The sequence below is a fragment of the Odontomachus brunneus genome, unplaced genomic scaffold (assembly GCF_010583005.1).
Source record: "Odontomachus brunneus isolate Ranch 3 - 2012 unplaced genomic scaffold, Obru_v1 Obru_scaffold_102, whole genome shotgun sequence".
NCBI classification, from domain to species: Eukaryota; Metazoa; Arthropoda; class Insecta; order Hymenoptera; family Formicidae; genus Odontomachus; species Odontomachus brunneus.
Genome location: NW_022639552.1, coordinates 394,835 through 407,484, shown reverse-complemented (window position 1 = coordinate 407,484; position 12,650 = coordinate 394,835). Strand labels below are relative to the sequence as shown.

Here is a 12,650-nt window from a genome sequence, read left to right as displayed (position 1 = left end):
AATTTAATAGAAGAATAACATCTCACTTGAGAGATTATATTTTCTTTATTCTATTTATTCAACAAGAATTCTCCCCGCGTGCAGGAAACCACATGTGTTAATAATACAACTTTAGTTATATTGCCCGCGATCGACGATCCCTCGTGGGATAGGCTGCCTTCGGGCGGTCAAAATTGGCCCGAAACAGTCAGTCCTTCACGACCGAGCCAGACGATCGTGTGGATGTTTAACGGAAAAAATGGAGCGAGTCACGTTATATCCGCCCACGCACGTGTAATGAAGACCCAAAGAATCAATTGAGCGTCCAGCGTATGAACGGCCGAATGTTTGCGGTCTGATTGGCGTTTGCCCGCCGATTGAATTGCGGCCGGTTAATCGGAAGAGATTAAAAGTGGGCTCGATCAGGCCGACGAGCATATCGAAAAGGTCGGATCGATTATGTTAAACGACTGCGAAGCATACCGCGCGGTGGGAGGATTTTGCAGCCGAACGAGCGAACAGATGGACGGACGGACGACGGACTGCCAGCTACAATCCCACGTTAAAATTTCATAAATCACGGCGCGAACGCGCGCTATCGGCGTGGTGAACCTCAAAAGGCTCCACGGCTCGATGAACCTATGTAGGAGGAATATATGTAGTCGTGCTCGTTGCCGGGCTTGCTCGCGCCGCTATTTGCGTCCGGCAAAATGAATTGGGAAGGATGAAAATTACTATCGAGCTATATATGCCATCTACGTACGTACATTCGAACACGAGCTAAGCCTTCAACAATATCACCCAGATAGAACTTCATGATTATCACGACGTGAAACAATCGATGATGGAAGCTTTACAATTCTTTTCATTACACTTATGAAGGGAATATATTGTATTGAATTCATCATTAAATTTACGTATTATATAATGATGCAAGTTCTGTGTTATATCGACGCAGCAAGAAATTTTGCTCAAAATTACTTAAAAATTTTCATATTAAATTTACGTACGTCTGGGGCGACCCAGACAGAGTTTCGTAATTATCACGACGTAAGACAATCGATGATGGAACTTTTAAAATTCATTTAGTTACATTTATGAAGTAAATATACCATATTGAAATAATTATTAAATTTGCGTAATGCAAATTTCTCGTTGTATTAATATAACAACAAATTTACCAAAAGTTACTCATAGACTTTCACATCACATCTAACACGATGGCGAAAATGAGACTCTACGCAAATCTTAACGATAGCGTCGTTTTTACTTTCGTTCATTCGTTTATTCATTCATTCTTTCGCTCGTTGTGGATCGTTTGTCATAGACTTTCACATCACATCTAACACGACATATCTACTTTTGAGATAGATTTGGATAATTTTTTTCGTATTTCTACTTTGCTATTCTACGTGACAAATATGAATGTAATCACATCAGTCGTAGGGGACTCGACGTTGCTGAATTTCGTGATTTAATATACTCAAAGTTGCTGTAAAGTTTATGTGCATCTATCGGAGCGTTCCTCTTTCCAACCACTTGTCAAATTTTACGGATCCACGTTTCAGCCGCCAGTTAGAGTTCCTCGGGCAAATCCGGACACGCCGACGTTCTGACGAACGCTTCGAATGTCGCTTCGCGAATTCCGTCACATTTCGTCCGTAATGCGATCGTCCATAAATAGCGTCGGCTTGTGTCACAGGCTGGGACGCAGAGACGGCAAAAGAGAGGGCAGGAGGGAGGGAATGAGAGAGGAACAATGGTCGCACGACAAATTCCATGAGCGAATTAACGCAAATCAAGATATTAGGCTAGTTTGTTTATTTCGTCGAACCTCGCTGGGGCAAGATCATTTTTACCGCACTGCACAAATAGTTACAAGACAGCGTTATTGCAATTCACTTTCTACTTCGCTTGGGCTTGATCGTTTCCGTCAGAAATCACGCGACGGTCGTCGATGAAAATGTCTCGCAAACTGCACGCATTAGAGACCAAGTTGAAAAACACGTCGCGTCCGCCACCATTCGCTATCTTTGTCCCCGACAATCTGCGCTCGCATATTCCTCCGCAATTACATCTCGTCACGGTTCGTTTATTTGCATAAGCCGAACAAATATGCGCTCTGCTGAGCCTCGCGGTCAACGGACAAACGATCCGAAACGAGCGAAAGAATGAATGAATAAACGAATGAACGAAAGTAAAAACGCTGTCGTTAAGATTTGCATAGAGTCTCATTTTCGCCATCGTGTCTTCGCGGAGGAAATCGATCTTCATATTTTTCCGCGCCTTGACGCATCCGTCGACGGCCGAGCGGATCGATGAACGTTTTATCCGATTTTTACCGCAAGCGTTATCAACATGTACGCTTCATGATCTTCGTGTAATCGCACGATACGCGACAGAGTGCTTGGAAGGAGTTTCGGTAAAGTGATGGATGTCCCGCGAAAAGATAACGCGGCAAAGGTTATTAAAATTTGAAGCGAGGGCTCTGCTCCCTTGCAAAGGTGTGCATGTAAGCACGTAAATTCTCATATCCGTGTTGTTTCTGCGCTCTTCATAAACAAATCGAAATGTATATGAATTATCTCGAGTCGAAACTTTGATCCTATTTTCAACCTTACCATTTCATTTGACACCTATTTTAATGCTCTGAAATCTACATCAATATTATATTATACGAATGAGATCTTTCGCGGAGCGACGTAAATTTATTGTCGGGCTCACTCATTATTTGGACGCGCTGGCATATCTCACATTATAGAATGGGAGTCATCATTTTTCCTAACGAGAAAAAACGAGTAAGATTTGAAAGAAAACGAGAATTGTCATTCGCGCGGATATTCGTCGAAAGAGATACCGGATGCCTACAGATGGATGGACAATAAATTTACCGAAGGCCCGCCATTGCGAGTGTCACAGTTTATCTTTTCCCGCGACCAGTGAGATAGATTTACGTCACGTATCACAGATTTTTACGACGCGGAGAAAGCCGCGACATTGTCCCCGTGACGGAAAACTTTATATTTACGGAAAAGCGTGCAGACACGTGGATAATAACGCACGTAGGACCTGAATGCCAGACGCGCGCGGCCGTGACGTGCGATACGCGATTATTATTTATTTCATCTCCGCAAAACCGAAACGATTCCGAACTCGTCGCTCATTTGCGGCTTCCTATCGGATTCCGCGTGCTTCGACCGCACAGTTATCGGTTAAAAACATCCACCTATTCTCGCAAAAGTAGCACGCTTTTTATTCACGTTCCTCCATCTATGCAGAAACGACATGCCATCTAGGAAACGTCGGGATATTGATTAACGAGAATCGCGAGTGCAAGCTAGTAATATTATTTAACGGGAAAGATTGTTTTAATAATCATTGCTTTCTTTTTAATTGGACTTTTGCTACAATATGGATTCCATCTGAGGAGTGCTTGTTATTTAACAAGCCAACTCTTGTCTCTCTCTTTCTTTTCCTATCTCGATAACGGAAGCCGCTAATTACACTGGTCAACAGACAATTTTTCACTTTTAATTTGTTTCTCATGTATTATTATGCGTAGAATCCGAAAATAGACTCAAAATTCCTGAGTCATCCATAATTTTCTTTTGTGACTGCCATATAAGATTTATTATACACGGAGGGAATTTTATAGTGAAAATTATGACAAAATTTTGTAATCAAAGAATAAACCAATATTTTACAGTAATTGACCATCTTTCCTTTCATTTTATATCGGCTATTTATATATTTTAGGAACTGAATGTATTGTTAAAAAATTTACTATTCCCAGTTAAAATTAAATAAAATAAAATGTAAATAAAATGTAAATAAAATGTAAATAAAATGTAAATAAAATGTTTAAAATGTTAAAATTAAAATGTTTTTTAGCAACATAGATCTCACTGACAGTCTATTTTTGCGCTACTAGAAACATGGTAAAATGGGGAAAAATTTATATGAAAAAAAAAAATGTTTTTCCTGTATGCATGAGTGATTCATTCTACGCAATTCGATTTCAATTAAAATTTTTTATATTGATATTAAAATATTTTATATTGAAATTATTAATATTAAATATTCTCCATAAAAAAAACCCTTAATTTAATAAACTAAAGATTTGAAATCTATTTATAAAATAATAAGTAAATTTAAAAAATTATAAATATATAATTTTATCAACTTACAAAAAATAACAAATAAATTTAAAAAATTATAAATGATATAATTTTATTAATTTAAAAAATAATAAATAAAATTGTCTATAAAAACTTAGAAGATTAATTTTTCTTTTTCACACAATTTTTTTTCCAATTATGAGCACAAGATATGATAAAAATTTATATATTTCTTTATTTTTGTAACAGAGATTTTGAAGAAAAATCACAAGTCAAATTAGCAGGAAATCACTAGTTTCTCATTTTTTAAAGAACTAAACTACATACACCTGCATTTATAAAAAAAATCATTTTAGGTAAAACTTAAAAATTATATAAAAAACCTTGGAAAATCTTGGGAAGGATAAAAAAAGATCTGTTTGCATTGTTTAATTCAGCGTAAAAAAATATTATATAGATGACACAATTTGATCCATGTGACAAGAAAGATTTCCTTTCTGTCGAAAGGAGTCGAAAGGTCGTGTGTAATTTTAGATAAGTGCATCAGAACGGAAGGAAGTATATTCCGGAGGTTCCCGTAAGAGCGGTACGATCGTGCATATAAAACTTGGTATTGCGCAAACCGAACTCTTCGCGGAGAGCAGACGAGCGATAAAAAAAATGCAGCCCTTGACAATACCGGTGCTAGTGCAATTTGAAGAGCGCAAGTACGTCCAGCAGTTTTTCTCTTTATTCCCTCGCGGCCACTCTCTCACTCGCCTGCCCGGTCTTTCACGCCTGTGAGAGTTTCGTCGATTCGTACGCCTTCGAATGGACGCGACTATTCGTTAGAAAAGTCATTACATAGCTGAGACGTACTCTAGCGTCAAGGTGTATCACGGTAATTATAGCTTTCCAAGGAGGAAAGGCGAGATGGCGAGAAATATAGGGAGGTTAAGAAGAAAGAAAGAAAGAAGGGAAGAAAGGGCGCGAGAGGGAGGAGGAAGAGAGCGCCTTCCATCTCGAGCAAAAGACAGTGAAAAACGAGAACAAGTCCGTCGGAAAAAGGGGGAGGTTGAGTGGGTGGGAGAAAGGAAAGAAGGAAGGAACATTGCGTTGCACATAGCGGAAACAGTTTCGCGGGTCCGTAGGTGCGAGCACGAACGAACAGCCGCGGGGAAGGTTTCCCACCTTTTTCGCAGCAGTCGCGTCGTCGTACGCGCCGAATTTTACGGGAGCGCTCGCACACGACGGGGAGCTACATCGGAATTTTCTTCCGTGTTTGCGTCGAGTAAATATTTAACCTCGTATTCCGGCCATTCTGGCAGCTCCCTCTCGTCTTTCTCTATATATCCCCCGGCCATCCCGTTGCTCCTCGTATATGTATATCGAACTCCCTCGCGCGCCTCCGCCAACCCTTCTCAGCCCTGCCTTATGTTCGGGCCGCGCGAATCTCGCGTAACCTCTTACGGAATCGGACGCGTGCATGCGATCGATTGATCGAATATCATACGGACAGGCACACACATACACATACACACGGTGTCTCCACAGGCTCCGGCAGACGTTACGATCAAATGTCGCCGTACACTCGCGTTCCTCGGTACGACGCGGAATCCACGACGATCGCGTCAAGAATCGTGACACAGATTCGACGAAGCCACTGTGGAGAGCCGGGTAAAGTGCGGTGGCTGCTGCTGCAAGAATCGATGCCCGATGACGAGAATATTTCTCCCGCGCGTCCTGGAAAAGAGCGCTATTCCCGCATCGTGAATGTTCCAATCGCGCGATAATCCTTCACGAAAATTGTACGCGTGAACGAGCGAGCGAACGAACGCGAATCACTTCTCTCGGGATGGAGCGAGTCGATCAATAATCGGGGAATAAGGTAAAATTACTAATGGCCGAACATGTACAATGAGTTACAAAACGATTTAGACACAATGAGGTTGGGAGCTCACCGAAATGTCAAAATTGAAAGTCATTACTACGTACAAAGGCTTGCCCAGTAATTGTATTATTACTTATTATTAATATTATTACTATTTATATTTAGTGTTCTTAATTATATCATTAATTATATTATTATTGTGCAAATATCCGTTGTTAACGACTCACAATTTTGACAGTTTAGTGAGCTGCCAATTTCGTCGTGTCCGTTTTGCAGCGCACTGTACCTAATCCTGGATATTCTTATTGTTTTGATCTTTAAACTACGAAGATTCAAATCTTTCACATCGAATATATACAAGAAGAGAGAAAAAAATATCTAAAAGATAAGAAACATTTATCCAACGGGCACTAACATATTTACTTATACCGATATATATATTTACAATGAGAAAAAATTTCCTTCAAATGAGAAGACATTTTCCTAAAACTATGACTTCTTATAAAAAAACAATTATTCATTTTATTTAAACAAAAGAATTTAAATTTAAGTGAATCTATTATTGATACTCACTAAATAGATATTTCTTATTTTTCAGATATTTTTCTCATTATATATGATGATATACAGAATATCAAAAAAAGATTCAAGATTTATAGGATAGAGATGGATACAGGAGAGGATAGAGATACTCATCGAGCTGGTAAAAAATACTTAGTAAACATGAAAACGGAAAATCAATCTAGATGTAGATAGAAATAAGAAATGAATGAATGTGAGCAATCAAAGAATATAAATATAAGTTAGGTTCTCTTCGTGGCTTTGTAAGCTGAAAGAAAATATCTACTAAGTATCTTTTGTAAATGTTTACTAAGTATCTTTTATCCAGTTTAATGAGTACTGTCTATCCTACACTGAAAAAAAATATTACGACGATTTGGTAATAATTATCCAGCCTGTGTTATAAGTACTAAATTTTAGTATCTATAACATAGGCTGGACAATTATTACCAAATCGTCGTAATCTTTTTTTCAGTGTATAAGTTTTAAATTTCTTCTTTTTTTAACACTTTGTCTATATATATATATATATATATATATATATATATATATATCCTATATTAAAAGTTAAAAGTTAAAATCGTATTTAGGGACTAAAACAATAAGAATGCCCAGGATTAAGTTCACATCCGGGAATTGGCACTCTCACCTGAAGTGTCGCGCGGTTTTTGCACCGGGCAGAAAGCTGCCGCACACGGGATCACGTCTATCAATTAAATTTCGACGGGTATAACGCGAAAAAAATGTTTCTTTTTTCGTGGCTCGACACATGCGCATACACACGCACGCGCTACTGTATTGTAAGTAAAAATGAGAAATAACGTGCACATTGGACACGTGAAACATTACCCGCAACGATCAGTGAAGCAGCGTGAAACTTTAACGCCGCATTTTGTATTTTACAACGCCATCGAGTTTCGCGCGCGCACACATGCGCGAACCCACCGGCGGCTCTCAATGCGGATAGCGCGAATGCATCAACGTCCGTCCGAATGGCGAAATTGCCACGGTCCCAACGTTCTCGAAATGCGCGTCGATGCAACACGAACGGTCACCTTCCCGTAATTCGCGATTGACGTGTGTTAAAGGAAATCCGCGTGAACCAACCGCTAGTACAGTCAGTGTAAGAGAGTATACGTCATTTTTACCTCGATGAGCTACAGAATGCATCAAAATTATCCAGTAGGAAAATTTATCTTATAAAAATTATTAAAAAAAGACATCCATTAGGCATGGACGCGTTGAGAAACTCGTTGGAGAAAAGTATTGCCATCTCTTTCTCACTGACTGTACGAACTGTGAATCGATCTCATTGACACGTTGGTAGTTATCAATGATCTGCACTATCCATATTACTCTCTAAATTTCTTAGAGCGAAATTTCACTCGAAAAGTGGAGTGACCATCGAGTCTCGCGAATTCGAGTGGCTTTCCAGTCATACAATAGAGACAATTCTCCACTCTGAATCGTCAAGTGAATATCTTCACTAAAATATCAAGAGAAATCTGATGAATTCCGCTGTCATAGAAACGTACTCACTCTAATCGATTGGAACATTCGCTCATATCACGTCAAAATCCACTCTAAACTTGAGTGACATTCACTCTTGTGATTTCAAATAGCGATATTTTCACTATCGCTTCCAATGAGAATACTATCACTTTTCATTCGTTTTGAGTGGGATTCTATTGCAAGAAATTTCGAGAGTACCGCGCCCCATTAAATCACGTGTCAAATACAATTTATTGCGCCCAAGAAATTGACCAATAAAGACCAATAAAGAGCTACAGAAACGAGATGAACAATATATCTCGAATGACATTTATTTTTCGTGTCTTTAATAATCCGATTAAGCTTTTATACAATTCATGGAAATCAATGTGGCAATTAATGTGTTATGACGTTGAATATCGTTATGGTCACTACATAGAGAGAATATAATATATATATATATATATATATATATATATATATATATCAACATTTTTTTCATATAAATTCTTTTCAAAATTTTACTATGTTTCTAGTAATGCAGGATTAAACACAGTAAGATCTATTTTATTAAAGAACATAGTAAATTTCTGAAAACAAAGCAATTTTTTAATAACACATCTCAATTTTTAAGTTGTGTTGTAAAATATCCTTTTTAAGGAAAATTTTATTGAAAAATCGTCGTATATATAAAGCGAACTATAGATTTTCAGGGAAATTTTCCTCGAAATGTTTTAAAACACAATTCTGGAATATGAACAGCATATATGAAATGAAAGCATAGTTAATTACTACCCAATATAGATATATTCCTTGGTTTAGAAAATTTTATAAACGTAAATCTTAAAACTCCATAAAAGGAGAGAATATTAAAGAGTAATTTCTAGTAAAAAATAATTATATTATAAAATTCTGCATACAATAACAATCACTACGACATCACCACGTCTTATTAAGTACAAAATATAATTAATCGCCCCCAAGAAATTGTTTAAAAGATATACGCATTTTGAAACACATATGTGTCTTCAATAATCAACAATCATTATTAAGCTTTCATACAATCGATGGAAATTCAAGTTACAGTCAGTATGTTAATTAGAACTGTAGGTGAAGAGAAACTATGGCATGTACGGGGGGAGGAGAGAAGGGAGACTCGCGTGGCAGGAAGTTTCGCGCGCGCATGCGGGTCTCTTCCGGCGGCGGTCGGGAATCTTTATTCTTCCGAAGTATCGGTATACGACTCGCGACTTTAACTTCAGCCGACACGCTGGCGAAAAGCTCGTTTGTTCCCCTTCATACGCGTCGTTTCACTTCGAGAACTTTCCGGCTCGCTGTTGCGCGCGCGAGCGAGCGAGCGAGCGAGCGATCTCAAACTATACAATACGTATTTTTCCCGCCAGCAGAGCCACTTCGAATCCGTCTCACGCGGGAACGAGAGGACGACAGGCGGGCGGGTTCGACGCGCGAATTTTTCCGATAAAATCCAAAACGTCCCGAGTAAGCGATACGCATTGACGCGCGACATGGTGAAGAAAAAAAAAGCTGGACGGGGATATATCGCTCGTTGAATTACGAGGGAGCGAGAGGACGCGTCAGCGTCGCTTAGAAGCAGCGCGAGAGCGCGAGAGCCGGGAAACTTTGCTCTTCTTTGCTCTCTCACGCCTTTTTTCCACCGATGAGAGTTCTACTGCCGAGATGACAAAACAGAGCCGGCGGCGGTGTCGGAACTCGGTCTTTGACTTGGCAATAAAAACAATGACAGTTGCCCGCGAGGGGCACGAGGAGCAGGGGCGAATACGTCTTCGCCAGCTGCGACTCGTCTCTCTCTCTTTCTCTCCTGCCGCGAATGGAACGAGCATTGTGCAATTAAATTATCATCATCTCCCGCCGCCTCACCTCGATCGCTCTTGTATGTCAAACGCGACGTGAACACGCTACGCCCGGAAGGACTCGACGAAATGTATTTATTGAATAATCGGGTCATATCGTATTCTCCGACATTAATGGTCACGTTCCGTGGAAAAATTGACCGAGTTACCGGCTCACAATCGCGACTGGGCGAAAGAAAAAATATAATTTGCGAAATGTGAAACGTTACCGCGATAATTAAGACTTTTATCAAGAGATATCTCTATCGAAAGAAGAAATTAATAAATATATTTATCCTATGAGTGCTAATAGCATATTTGCTTTTACTAATATAAAATGTGTTTCAAAGAACATATACATTTTTTCTTAAAATCTTAAGAAAACCTGAATTTTTCATAAAAGCAATTATTTATAAATAATTTAAATAAAAGAATTTAGATTTAAATATACTATTGGTAGCCTCACCAAATAAATATTTACTAATTTTTAGATATTTTTTCCTTCAGTGCACTAAGATGAAAATATTTGAAAATTTATTTGTAGGGCAAACATTTATTTCATAGAAATAAACTTTGCAGAAATGAACTTTATTTCGTAGGAATAAACTTTATAACTTTATAAATAAATTTTCAAATACTCTTTTCTCAGTGTGATCTTTTCTCATTGAGACAATAGCGGCTTCATGAAGATACGATATTTTACATCTCGAAGGTTCACACAAAACCGTGTGCATTCCAAATATCATCCATCCCTCATAATAAAAGATCGGCGGAGGAGATTCGTCACGTTTTGCGCGACGATCTGTTTTAAATAAAGTTATTGGCTCCTATTTGTACACTCTGTGTCGTTTCGTTGTATAGACCCACATTTAAACATAATCACAACCGTTTCGATTGATAAAACTCGGCCACGGGAATTCTGCGCGAGTCCGTCTTCAATTTTATTCGACAAACATGAGGTACCTTTTGCACCGGCATAATATTTGAGCGCAATCAGTGAAATATGATCGATACTTTAACAGTCGTGTGTGACTGTTATCTGTGGCGGTTACGAAACGAGCGTTGGACGCGCGAGGTCAACCGAGGCCAGCTGGTCGGCTTTGTAATTACAAATAAACCAGCGGCGGTAGCGATTTTTCCGATAATGTCGGTTACAATTAACCGCACAGCCTCGCGCGCATTTGTTCCACGAGGGAATACGTTCGAGATGCCGCACGTGTTTCACGTTGTACGACCAATCAAGGGTGGCTGCCAAGGGTCCAACTTGATTCGAACACTTTCGTCTTTCTTCTACGCTCGGAGGAAACGATAGAGGCTCCATTTCCCCCGTTTTCTCGCCTCATCCTCCCTCACATCCTTGCCACTCTCCTCTTGTCCTCCCGCGCTCATTTCTTTTTTTTCGCGCCACCAGATGCCCGACGGCCATTGTATTGCCTCGTCCTCCACGACGGAAAATCCCCGCGTTCGCCGATCTCGCCCCCGATATACGTTTTATCGATATCAATAAGGGCCACAGCGGTCGGCCGTGGTTCTAAGTAGTCCTGGCTATCGAGTGGTATCCGACCTAACTTCGCGACGCAGACAACTGCCCGGGCCGCGGGAGACGAGGGTGAGGGAGGGGGGCATGAAACAAACTCGAAACTTCCTACGACTCCCCCCGGCCGATGTATACTCCCGGAAACGTCGCCCGGGGACTTACAAGGTGAAACGAGGAAAGATCTCTCCGCGCCACGGCGCAAAGTTGTCGGGCCCGCGGGTGGAGGTGTCATCTACGTGATGAGCCGACACCCGCGTATAATGTTGCTCGCAGACATACGGTGTAATTATCTTATTAACCACGGAGTCTCGCGGCGAGCGATTCAGAGGCGATTTCATCGTCGCCACTGCCACGATCGCCGGTGGCGTGTGTCAGCTGGGAATATGCAAGAGAATATATTCCGTGTACCTGCGTGTATGCGCGCACGCACGCACGCACGCACGCACGCACACACATACACACACGTACATATCGTGGTGCCGCGACATGCTGAGGAGAAGCGGTGCTGTCGCGGCTCGGGCAAGTCCGGCTATCGGAATTTAATCAAGAACAAATGTTTGTGTACTAAGCCGTGACAGCAACAAGTGGCTAACACCCGCTTGACTGACACGTTGAAATGTGTTTGCCAATACCCCGACGTAAAGTCGAACCTGTCGCGCGGGAGAGAAAGAGGGGTGGGAGAGGGCGGGTGGAACGCACACGGCGGTTCTGAATGCGTTCGCGAAATAAAATTGCAACAAGAGAGGACAAGCCGCGTACGTGGCGCATCTCCTGAGACACGGACGCAACCCCCGGGGTACGTATGAGACAAAAGAAGTGGCGAAAGACTTGGCAAGACTCTTTCCCGAGGAAACTGGACAAAGAAGAAACGCGTCCCTTCGGACGTCGCTGCGGAAAACGTATGAAGGCGACGTGCGGAAGATCTTTCTCTGGCGAAACTAGCCGCGAGGCACATCTGGTAAATATCGCGATGTATAAAGGAAACGTGAGAGAGAGAAGGTCGCAGAAAGAACGGGGTCAAGTACTTTCGCTCGTGTTCTCGAGTTGTCGATCTCGAGGGAAGGGTGGAGGCAAAAGGCCGAGGGGAGACGACGGACAGGCGAGATCTTCGCGAGTCACGAGGCGAAGTTTAGAGATCTCGCGGCGAACGGAAGGATAATATCGTAACTGACGAGAGAGAGAGAGAGAGAGAGAGAGAGAGAGAGAGAGAGAGAGAGACCGGC

At 40.9% G+C, this 12,650-nt stretch overlaps 1 protein-coding gene across 17 annotated transcripts in view; it reads right to left on the bottom strand.

The window, feature by feature from the left end:
* The window catches only part of LOC116848927 (E3 ubiquitin-protein ligase MYCBP2), a 299,038-nt gene that overhangs the window by 158,531 nt on the left and 127,857 nt on the right, over nt 1–12,650 (bottom strand). The window lies entirely within an intron of this gene.